The sequence below is a fragment of the Myotis nattereri genome (genome assembly GCF_964212035.1).
Source record: "Myotis nattereri genome assembly, chromosome: 3".
Taxonomy (NCBI): domain Eukaryota; kingdom Metazoa; phylum Chordata; class Mammalia; order Chiroptera; family Vespertilionidae; genus Myotis; species Myotis nattereri.
The window spans coordinates 135040833-135053548 of record NC_138077.1 but is presented as its reverse complement, the minus strand read 5'-3'; the positions used below and the strand labels follow the sequence as shown (position 1 = coordinate 135053548).

The window sequence follows — 12716 nt, the reverse complement described above, 5'->3', positions numbered from 1 at the left end:
AGGAAGGTTGTGGCCCCACCCCCTATCACACACAGAGCTGCAGGACGATCAGGGGGTTTGGACGCTGCCCCCTGTCATGCTGATCCTGGTGCCAGGAGGCCTCGCGGCTACACTGATCCCTGTGCTGGGAGGCATATTACCCTTTTACTATATAGGATAGAGGCCTGGTGCACGGGTGGGGGCTGGCTGGTTTGCCCTGAAGGGTGTCCTGGATCAGGGTGGGGGTCCCCGCTGGGGTGCCTGGCCAGCCTAGATGAGGGCATGATGGCTGTTTGCAGCTGGTCACACACCCTTCAGGGTGGGGGTCCCCACTGGGGTGCCTGGCCAGTCTGGGTGAGGGGCTGAGGGCTGTTTTCAGGCTGGTGGGTGACTGAAGCTCCCAACTGCTCCTTTTTTTCTTTTTCTTTTTTTTTTCCTCTGGGCCAGCTTTAGCTCTGACTCCAGCTCTGAGGCCTCTGCTGCTGAAAGCATGTATCTGGTTTGTTTGTGTTCTATAATCGCAACACTGTATCAACTCCAGCTCTGAGATCCTGGCTCGCTGAAAGCAGGTTTCTGGGGTTTTGTTTAGCTTCTATATTTGTAACTATGTTTCAAACTGCAAGCTCAGAGGCCTGCAGCAGCAGGCGGGGAACGTTGGAGTCCTCCGTCACTGAAGCAAACAAGACTGATGTTAGCTTCAAGCTGCCTGGCTGCCGGCCGCCATCTTGGCTGGCAGTTAATTTGCATATCGCCCTGATTAGCCAATGGGAAGGGTAGCGGACGTATGCTAATTACCATGTTTCTCTTTTATTAGGATTGAGAAATCTAGATTTTCTTTCTAGCTCGACAGTCTGTGCATCTGCACAAATGACTCAGAGCAGCTAGTGGCAAGTGGTATGATTTTCTGGGATTCCGAGTGGTCAGACTAAACAACTTCGTCAGGCAGAGTGCCTCAAGTTAGAAGTCCCCAGAAATTCTCCAGCCGGGGCAAGAACACAGTAACAAGAGAAAAGCAAACACATTTATTAACATGTGCATGCAACATGGACGCCTGGGAGCACCCAGTGGGGAGTTACTCAAAGGGGTGATCAGAACTTGGTTTCTATGCCATCTTAGGCTGAGAACTTGGGGACTTCTAGGTGGGAGAGACAAGTTATGGAAAGGTGACCAGGAAAAGTATGATACACAGGGTGGTTTAGTTAAGATTGTCATTCAGATTTAAGGAAATGTCTTCTCCACTGATAAGAATTGTTAAGAGTTCTCTTCTTTCTGGTATGGGAGAGCATGACATCTTTACAGATTATCTTTATAAATGTATATTTTTGGAAAATTGTGCATTTCTAGAGATTTTCCTGTCTGCTAGTGCCCAAAGATTTATGCTCAAAATAATCCAAATGCCAAGGAGACATATTTTAGAATGGTATATTCTGGTACCCCTCCATTTGTCCCCAGTCATTGCTGTAAACCGCCCCCCCCCCCCCCCCGCTTCAGTCCTGGTTGAGTGCATGCATTGAGTGCTTGAAAAATATGGAAGATTTAGGTAAGAATCAACTAAATTGCCCCAAAGATCCCAAACTGCCTCAAACCCAAGAAATAACGTCGCCTTTGGGGGTGGCCTCAGCAGAATCGCCGGGCTCAGTGTTGCTACTTCATCTGCAGTCCTCACTATTGCGTTTCATATTCTTGGTGAGCAGTGCCATTTCTTTCTCATACGTAAGTGTTTTTTTTTTCATCTCCTTCTCACAACTTCATAAAGTAGGCATGCCCATTTTACTGCATTGTGGCATCCTTGGGAAAATAAACATTTGCCCAAATTCATAAATTGTTCAATGAAGAAATTAGGAAGAAAGCCCACTTGGCTAGTGCCAAACCATTCCCTCCCACCCCAAGTCCTTGTTTTGGGACTGGGAATAGGAAAGAGAAAAAATATACACAACAACCAAACTTTTTTTTTTTTTAAATTTATTGCTTAAAGTATTACAAAGGGTATTACATATGTGCCCATTTTATCCCCCCGCCCTAGACAGTCCCCTAGCCTCCCCTATCCCCCAATGTCTTATGTCCACTGGTTATGCTTATATGCATGCATACAAGTCCTTTAGTTGATCTCTTACCCCCCTACCTCCTGCCCCCCAACCCTCCCCGGCCTTCCCGCTGCAGTTTGACCATCTGTTTGAGGCAGCTCTGCCTCTGTATCTATTATTGTTCAAAAGTTTATAATGGTCTCTATTATCCATGAATGAGTGAGATCATGTGGTATTTTTCCTTCATTGACTGGCTTATTTCACTTAGCATAATGCTCTCCAGTTCCATCCATGACGTTGCAAATGGTAAGAGTTCCTTCCTTTTTAGAGCAGCATAGTATTCCATCGTGTAGATGTACCACAGTTTTCTAATCCATTCATCTACTGATGGGCACTTAGGCTGTTTCCAGATCTTAGCTATGGTGAATTGTGCTGCTATGAACATAGGGGTGCATATATCCTTTCTGATTGGTGTTTCTGGTTTCTTGGGATATATTCCTAGGAGTGGGATCACAGGGTCAAATGGGAGTTCCATTTTCAGTTTTTTAAGGAAACTCCATACTGTCTTCCATAGTGGCTGCACCAGTCTGCATTCCCACCAGCAGTGCACAAGTGTTCCTTTTTCTCCACATCCTCTCCAGCACTTGTCGTTTGTTGATTTGTTGATGATAGCCAGTCTGACAGGTGTGAGATGGTACCTCATTGTTGTTTTGATTTGCATCTCTCGGATGATTAGTGACTTTGAGCATGTTTTCATATGTCTCGTGGCTTTCTGAATGTCCTCTTTTGAAAGGTGTCTATTTAAGTCCTTTGCCCATTTTTTGATTGGATTGTTTATCTTCCTTTTGTTGAGTTGGATGAGTTCCCTATAAATTTTGGAGATTAAGCCCTTATCAGATATGACATTGGCAAATATGTTTTCCCACACAGTGGGTTTTCTCGTTGTTTTGTTGATGGTTACAACAACCAAACTTTTAAAAAAGGGCATGCCTTGGAGTGTCTGCTGTGAGTGGTCACAGCCCTGGGCAGTTTCTCTCTCCTGATATGATCAAATTTATTTTTAAACATGTTGAGTTGATTAAAGTGTCAGGTTGGGATGGAGTGGGCGAGCAGGCATAATAAGACCTGCTTGGATCCTATATTAATTTCCTGCTTATAGCTGTGGAAAATCCAACTGACCGTGTTTCTGGGGAAATTTAGAAGGCTACGGGTTATCCTTATTAAGAGGAATTGTGGCTTGGGCTGCATGGAAGGAAATCAATAGGAGGCTGAGGAACATTGTGGGCAAAGCTGGCTCTCCATGAGATTCCCATGAACAAATCCTCAGCATCATTACACGTATGCCTACAGGATAGCAATGCACTGGATGCTGTACTGATGGATTGCCTGTGTATTACTGTTAATTATTTAAAAATGACCATAACTGCTATTAACATGTGACTGTGCCTCATTAGAATGTGTAATTGTGTCTGTCAGTGATGATATTGTTATGTGTCTTTTAACAGAATATGGGACATTAATTCTAGTCTCTCAGACTCTTCACTACCAATTCTCCAGGTAGAATCCTAAGCCCCAAGCAGCAGTCAATTCATCTATTCTTTTATGTCTGAGTGGGGTTGTACTTAAGCCATTTTAGGAAGATGGAAAATGGTTATTTTATGTATTAAACACACACCCACACCCACACCCACACCCACACACGCACACACGCACACACACACACACAGACACCCTCATCAGTCTAAAAAGTCTATAGCCATTCTTTGGCAATTTGCTATATAGCGTTTTACAACTGACTCCCAAAAGGTTTCTGCCCAGCTCAAACCTAAATTCTTTTTGATGTGCATTAAGCTGTTCTTTCTCTTCTCTTTCCCAGAGCACAGCTATTCTCAAACTATAATATTGCCCTTGTGGTATCTGGTTCCAGTTTCTTTTTGGGGTGGTACTCCCCCAAGAAGGCATTTAAAACTAAGGGGGGTTGTTCTGATTTGTTGCTTTTGTTGCTGCCACAATATCAGGGGCACAATGGGCATTTCCTAGGCTGAGGCCGGAGCTGCTAACACTGCATAGTTCAGTCCCAGCACACAACATGTTGGTCAGCTCCACGCCCCAATGTCGAGAAATACCTCTTTATGCTTCTCTGATGCTGGGCTGTGGGCACCTTGAGTCTTTTCAGTTCTCTAGAGCAGTTCAGCCTCCTTCCTAGAACTCCTCAGCTTTGTGGGCAAACACCAGACAGGGGAGATTCCTGCTCTTGCAGAAAGTGTTCCTGTTGTTTACAAGGTGAGATTAGGAGTACGGGTCTCAGTTTTTTGTCCTAGGCCTTGAAATTACAGAGATGCTTAGAGGTAACCCCAGGCAAACATAAAAACTAGAAAACCCAACTCAACCCTATGTCCCGTGGCCCTGCCGGTGGAGCTTGTAACTAGTGACAAGATATCATCACCCTGACTTTGTAAAATTGGGAAGTCAATAAAACCGAAGGCTCTTGCTCAGTTAACCTCTTTCCTCTTCTCAATGTCTGGTTCTGAGGAAGCCTTCCCTAACTAGGACTACCTACATGAAGAAGACCATGCTGATTGGATCCAAGATGAATACGTGAGGGGAAGGCCCAGCCTGTTACCTCTGACTTGTATGGCTCGGTTCAAACAAATCTGAACCACAGTCAGTTCACTTTTTGGAAATTTGTGCTGAGACTTTTCCAGTTGACCGTGGGCCCTAGAACTAAAAGGTTATGGTGATGTAGACAGGGTCAGCATTCTGGATTAGGCTTCAGATGACCAAGCAGAGGAAACTTGTTTAGAGTGAAGAAAGGGAAACAGAAATGCAGAGAGAAACAGAAAGAGGCAGAGACCAGCTGAGAGGCTGAAGTGTGGCTTTCCTTTCCAGTTCCCAATCTGGGTCCCTGTGAGGACTGATTGTACCTTAGTTGAATTACATGAATGGCTGTCGCTGTTTTATTTTTACAGTACCCTGTCCTCTTTTCATTGGAGCCAACTTGAAGAATTTTGTTTGCAACCTCATGTAGTCTTATTGGAGACACTGCTGCAAAACAGGGAGTGGATTTGTATTCATTTTTCATTACTTCTGAAAAATGTTGTTTGTGTTCCTGAGGATATTTTGGGGTTCCCCCTCCCTTTTTAATTGGAAGAGGGCAGCTGAGAGGATGTATCAGAGAAGATTATTTCTGGTGCTTCCTAAGATTTTTCTAGTTTTTATGCTTGCCTGGGGTTACCTCTAAGCATCCATATCTCCCACAATTTAAGATTTCCAGTTGCCTCCCTGAAGCAACATCTCCTGTCATCAGTGTTTTCCTTTCTTTAAAACAGAAAAACAAAACAACAGTGTTACTCTCAAGATTGGAAGAGCTGTTTCTAAAAAGGATCTTGGTCCCAGGTCTCCTTGATGCTATCACAATATAAATGCAGAACAGACACCTACTTGGAGGAGAAAGAAAAATATTTCTGTTACATGTTTAAACACAGATACACTTCAGATGCTGTTGTTATTATTATTCTACATTGATGGTCTTGCCAGCCATTATGGTAGGAAGTAGAAACACCTGGCTTACATTATCAGGTCTTGTATTTAGGACTCGTTCACAGGCATTTGGGCGGTGGATGTATGCGTGTTCAGGAAAGCAATATCTGGTCCTTCCTGGAGATTTTTAAATTGATGTTTCCAGTCTTTTTCCTGTTGCATTTCCTTGAAATTGGCTTCTCTCTTCGCAGCTGCTGGTGCTGCTGGCCTGGGTTGGTGTGGTCTTCTTTCACCAAAAGGACACACCAAGCCAGATGTGTAACTCTTCTGAGGGACCCAGTGTCTTACAATGGCCTATTGCTTATGTGCCATTTTGTTTAATCTTTTAGTAATTAGTAATTTAGACAGGGCAGGATATGAGTATGTGCAGGTGGGGAGTTTCCAGCTCTGATCTTTTTCTCTGCCTTCTTTTCTTTGATGTTTGTGTCTATGTGCAAAACAAGAGAGAAGACTCCTGGATTCTGAGGAGACTTCTGGGGACGAATCATCCACTTTTTGGAATGTTCACTGGTTATGCCAATGGGGGGATTGTTGAGCCAGTCAATTTAGTGCCAATTAGAAAGCTACAGGGGTTCCTTGCTCTGAATAAAAAGGGCAAGAGTGTTTGGGGGACATGTTTTGAACTGGGTGTTATGAAAGTCTGTTAAAATATTCCATTAGTCTATGGTTGAATCCACTAAGGTCATGATTAAGGAATTCTGAGTGTGGCATCATTGACAAACCTGTAGGCCCCTGGCATCTTTCTGGTGCTAATGGATAATACTGCACTGAGGACGGTAAAACCATTTGCCTTGCACTGCCTGATCCCCAGCTGGATCAGTGCAGAAACTTTGTTTCATCAGATGATCATCCTCAGAGGGACTGATCCAATCTAATCTAACTCCCGGCAGGGTGATTTATGTCACAGAATACTGAGGTGTTATTTTGTGATGGGACTGTATGACAACTACCCAGAGGTTCCTTGCCCCTGCCTCTCTCCTCCGGGTGAAACACCAGTGTCCACTGCCCTCCCTCACTCCCCGCCCTGGATTGTACAACTCCATATGTAGTCTCTGCACCAAGCTGGATGCAGAGTTTAGAACTTCCTTTGGTAGCCTGAAAATAGCAGCAAAGACTTTATTCAGGAGAGATGGAGGAGGAGACTTAAACCATATACTCAACAGCAAATAACTTAAAATTCCCATTAAATAGTCTGTTCTCTCCAAAGTCTAATCTATCTAGTGTCCAACATCTTTGGCTGCCCTCTTCACTCTCCATCCACTCCCACCCCTGATTCTCTGTAATTTTCAAATTCTTCACATTTTCATCATGTTGAGTAATTCAAATGTGATCAAACTCATTGTCAAGTTTATAGACCCGGATATGTTGAAATGTTCACAAAATAAAGGATCCTAAGGTTTCGGGACCCACACTCAAAAGGCAGATCAGCATTAGCATTTATTTCTTGGGATCTCATTCCTCAACCCATGTGCTTAATCTATGGATTTCTTTCCAGTAAATGTAGGACTTTTCCCTAGAGGAAGTCTTATTCCAGCTTCTAAAGGCAGAAAATGTCCTCTATCCCATTATACTAGAAGCTGAAAGCAAAACTAGTCATTAGAATGTTGATCAGTATTCAGGAATCAGAGTGGAAATAGTTGAACGGCTCTCAGAGATTTCACTCTAAGTGAAGGGCAGGCCTGGCACTTTCCCTGTTGTGCTGGAGTGTGTCATTCCAATGACACTGTGACTGTGGCCAGATTCATGGGTGGGTGAATGCTAACCATCTCTTCCTTCCCAGCTCTTCTTCTGGGCTCCATTTACATTTTCTCCTTCTACTTAATCTGTCATTACAACATGTTTGTTACTTCAATACTTTCCCAATAGAGTCCTCTTCTAAATTTTGTGGATTGCATTGTGCATCAGTTGGTTGCTTTCTGATGGTAAAGAGAGAGGCACCGTTTTCTCACCAGTTAGGGTTGCCACATCTCTCTTGTAGGGCACATTCCTTTGGGAAGCATTGTTGGCAATCACCAGTCTGCTCATAGACTCATTAAAGTTGTTAGAACGGGGAGACACCTTGACAGCATCGGTCCTCCTTGAACTGAGGATGAAACTGAGGCTCAGAAGAATAAAACTGCTGTTCAAGTTCACATAGTTGGTGTTGGAGCTAGGACTAAATTTCGGGTCTTTTGATGTCTAGTTGATGTGTTTCTAACCCACCTGGCCGTCTTCTTATCAGCCTAACTTGTGGTTGTTCTTTTCCTCAGTGTCTCTGTAATTAGAGCTGAAGTTCCTTGATAACAGGAACTGTGTCTTCTCTAGGATAAGGTTAGGTTCTTCCTGGGCACCCAGTATTGTTGTTTATCCATTTCAACAGACATTTTAGAGTATTCATTATATTAGGATGTAACATTTTGCATATACATGTAAACAATGTGTATGCCTATACTAGTAGCATAATATATATTATTAGTAGAGTCTATATAGTATATGATATATGCATATATAAGTATATAGTGTATATATATATACACAAACACTAGTGTTGGAGATGTAGAAGAAGAAAAAGACATACTTTCTTAAGAAGGCCACCATCTTTGAGAGCTGCTACAATAGAAATGGAGAGCAAGCATATATAAATACTAGGGAAGGAGACAGACATTTCATCTAGGGGCTCTGAAAGCTTTCTGGAGAAGACAGGATTGGGGATTGGCCTGCAGAAGAAGAATTTTATCAGAGCAGTAGAAAGAAAGGCTTGTTAGTAGCAGCTTGAGCCAACAGAGGCAGGAGAGCACAAGGGTATAAGAATGGCCTGTAGACACTGTGGCTGATGCGTGTGAGCTGCCAATGGAAGGTTTAAGGTAGAAAAGGAGGACACGGTAGAGCACTTTGAGCATGAGACGTGGAACATGCAAGGACAGTGCAGTAATGCATGTCCCTACCATCTGCCTGAGACAGAACCTGGCTGAGAACAGACATGCTGTAAACATGTGTGTTTGTGGAATAGATGAATAATTATGCTGTGGTTCCACTGATGACAGAAGTTATGGTATCAGAGGCAGTACATTGTTGAAGAGCATACATTTTGGGTTAATTCCTAGCTTTGCCAATTACGAGCTATGCAACCTGGGAAGTTTTTTTTAACCTCTCTGGACCTTATTTTCTTTCTTTTTTAAAAATTAAATTTATCTTTATTGTTAAAAGTATTACACATGTTTCCTCCCCCGACTTTTCCCCCCCATTGGCCCCCTCGACCCCACACCTGCCCGTCCCAGCCTTCACCATGCTGTTGTCTGTGTCCATGGGCTATGGACCGCAGTTTTCTTGCCTCTGAAATGGAGATGACAATAGTATCTACCTCATATGTTTGTTATGGTGGTTAAATTAAGGAAGTTAGTAAACACAAAACACTAACAATTTACAATAGTTTCATAGTCAGCACTATATTACTTAATCATTTGTATTATTATAATTATTACTGGCTTTTGTATGCTGTCAAAATAGGGAAAACCTGTCTTCTCAAAAATGTCTTTTACTACATGCCCTATGTCTGAAATTCACCCATTAGGCTTTCTTTAAAAATTCAAAAGTCTTAACTAAAATACATATGCAATTAGAAAGCCAGCTATAGGTATATTAGTCATTAACACATTTGCAAAAATTCAGTTAGCTAATAGAGTCCAGAGGAAATGAGCCAAGTCAAGAGAATTAATAATAGTACAGCTAAATAAGCCACTTATCTAGAGGGAAAGAGACTTATGAAAAATACAGCTGCCCAGACTCTAGCAGTGTTTTACAAACTTTATGTTCTGGGAAGGCTCTTAAGAGGTTCCATTAATGTTTTATGACATTTCATTTAAAAATAATGTAAGCTATTAAAAATATGTCCTGAAAAATAACATAAACACAGTACCAAATATTAAAAAATTGGAAATTACCCATATGTTATCATTTGCTATCAAATTAATGCACTTTTGTGTAGACCTTATAGTACAGTTTCTTCTGAATCTACTATTGAATTGAAAAATTTCTTAGATTGTAAGGTACATTGGGAAGTAGTTGCAAATGGTGTCTCTTTTAAAACAAATCTTTTTTAATCAAAATTTTTTTTGATATTTTGTAACTAAAACAAAATACAGAAAGCCACTGGATGATAAGGTTTATAGAAGAATGCCAGTGTTTTCCAAACCTCCCCATTTAAAACATCATTGCTCTGACTTAAGACTGAATCTGATTTTTTTTTCTCTCTCCTTCAATTCAGCAATGTGAGTGTGGATTTGGCTTGTCCCCAAGGCCTGCCGTCCTCTGAAGCACCCAATTTTAGGGAGCCTTCACCAGTGCCTGAGATTTATGAGCCTGAAGAAAACTAAGCATCCTTGCAAATGTCATCTGCTGAGACAGTCCACACGAGACTGTCTCTCCTCTTCCTTCCTCCATGGGTCTGCTTATTCAGAATAGCTCTGATCCTTCCAGCAGTCCCAGAGAAATGCTACCCACTTCTGTAGAGAACAGTACAGGGAAGAAGAAAGCCCAGGTCAAAAAACAGAAAATCAGAACCACCTTCTCACAGACCCAGCTCTGTGTATGCCCTGAGAGATTTCAGAGACGGAAATGTCTCAGCCGCCAGCAGATTCAAGAACTTTCCAACATCCCGAACCTTAGCTACAAGCAGATTATGACCTGGTTCCAGAGCCAGAGAATGAAATGCAAGAGGTGGCAGAAATACAACTGGCCAAAGAATAGCAACCATGTGGCTTAGACGAGCTCAGCAACCACAGAGTACCTGGGCCTCTCTTCCTGTCAGCAGGAAGGCCCGGGGAACCTTTTGGAAGCCTTTCACTGTGGAGCAACCTGGCCTGCAGTAACCTAACCTGGAGCCACCATTCCTGGAATATCCCTTCTTGGACCTACCACTCCTGGAGGAGTAAGACCTGGTGCCCCCAAGACTGGAATACCCAGGCTCAGAACAACCAGGCCTGGAGCAATCAGTTCTGTGGTTATGGAGGGAGATCCCTGCAGCCCCAGATCCAGTTCCAGAAAAATCCTGTCCGTGATTTGGAGCCACCTTGGATGCAATACGGCAAACCCCTAAGTATTGTAGTATGTGGCAAGCCATGGATTTATTCCTAGATTCCTCCATGAACATACAGCCTGACTCCATGGACATACAGCCACGAACATGGTGTGACGATGGGTTTATTATTCAATCTCGGTTTGGTCAGTGGCTGTATTACCTCTCCTAGGATTTTTCTATGTATCTCTGCCTTGACATGCTGCGTCTCATTATGCCTATTGTGCCAATTGGAGGGGCTGGGGTTGGGGATATGATTGGAGACTAACCAAAGAGGTTTCTGTAGCCTTGCTGCTGTAGACAAATGATAAAGGATGTCTCTGGCTATAGATAATTAGATATAATACTATTCTGGATAATTCTAGATCTAGAATCTTAACTTCAAAAATAGAAAGTAAAAGTACAAAGGTATGTGATAAAGAGTTATTTGCATTTTCTGGGGTTGGGAAGTTTGTTAAAAGCTTCAGTTCAGGTGAGCTGTAACACTCTGCACTTATTTCCCCTGCCCCTGTTGCTGTTTTACTACAACCCCTAATTCATTTACTACTCAAATCTTTGTAAAAGTTGTTTTGTACTTTGCTGTATTATGATAATAATACCAGTTTGGATGGTTGGCTTATAAATTTAAATACAAATAAATAAAATATCTATTTAAAAATAAATAAATAAAACACCATTGTTATTGACTTCATGCTAGGTAAACGTCATTAATTTGTGATTATAAAACAAATGCCTATTAAAAATACCACTTTAATCACTTTCATGTGTTAAATTCTCTATATGATGATTTCATAGGAAAAAAGGGCTTCGTTAACAAAATGTTTAAAACCTATCAGTGAGGAAAGTGGCTTTGAACTTGGAGATGGGATAATGAGAGAAGGAAACTATCTGTGATGAAGCCTGAACAATGGTTACAGGAGAGGCCCGATGCTGCCCTGAAGCCCAAGGATGCTGACTCATAATGGGATGTAGAACAGAACAGGCAAGCAGGGTACAACGGCTGGAACATTGTGAGTTTTTGTATCTCTGAGTTTATCATTTGTGGTTTTAGCTATTTCTAAATAATTCTAGAAGGACCATGACATGTAGCATGTTGTAATTTTACTGAGGCATAAGTTTTAAAAATAATTCTGTACAAATGCATTAGTCAGAAAAATGATAAGATATTACAAGATAAAAGTTAAGGCATGAACTTGACAACTTGTCACCAGGACGCAAGTGGGGTGTGGTTAGCAAGAAGCAACCCTAAGGAGGTGATCAATCTGTGATCAAAGCTTTCATCAGCCTCTCCATTCAGCTTTGTTCTGGAATGGTCTTGTTTGTATTCTAACTCTTTTGTATTGTGATAGAACCTCAATTTCTCTGTGAAAAAATGGCTCTGGAGTTCCTAGGAGAAATGCCTGACTCTAGGGAAGTGGCAGAAAATACATAAGGCGAACTGGGAGCATATTCTAGTGTCAGCAAGTAAAAAAGTGCTAAACAAAACAAAATGAAACACCAAAACCCACCACAATAATGGGGTGTGCCAAAGGACCAAAGTTGCAACAATTTGGTCCACAAAAATAATAAAGTAGTATTGAAGTATAGCCAAAATATAAAATAAACATCCATGAGGCCATACTGATATAAACAAACTAGAGGCCCAGTGCACAAATCTGGGGTCTCTCGGCCTGGTATGCAGGGATCAGGCCGAAACTGCTCTCCGACATCCCCCGAGGGGTCCCGGATTGCAAGAGGGTGGTTCTCAGGTGATGCACCCCAGAATTAGGCTCCCTCCTCTCTGGTTCCTGGTGCATCATAGCTACCAGTTGGAATATCTGCCTCCTGGTGGTCGTTGTGTGTCATAGCTACTGGTCAGACAGTTGGATGGTTGCTTAGACTTTTATATATATATATATATATATAGATGATTAGATACATCAACAACTGGGGGTGAAGGCCAAATCTCCAGTCCATTAAATTCCAAATAATTCATATAAATACTCTGCCCTGCAGGAAGAGGAGCATAATTCTTTACTCCTTAAGTGTGGGCTGGGCTAGTGACTTCTTTACAAAGAGCATAATATGAGAAAGGGGAGATGCTGGGGTCCAACCCCAGCAGGTCCAGGGGTCCCCAAAGG

At 42.2% G+C, this 12716-nt stretch overlaps 1 pseudogene across 1 annotated transcript; it reads left to right on the top strand.

Moving 5' to 3' along the window:
- Window positions 1–4563: 4563 nt before the first annotated feature.
- LOC308515493 (homeobox protein NANOG-like) lies at window positions 4564–10655 on the top strand (annotated as a pseudogene). The gene is made up of 2 exons: window positions 4564–4601; window positions 9787–10655. The product of its transcript is annotated as a homeobox protein NANOG-like (transcript).
- Window positions 10656–12716: the final 2061 nt, after the last annotated feature.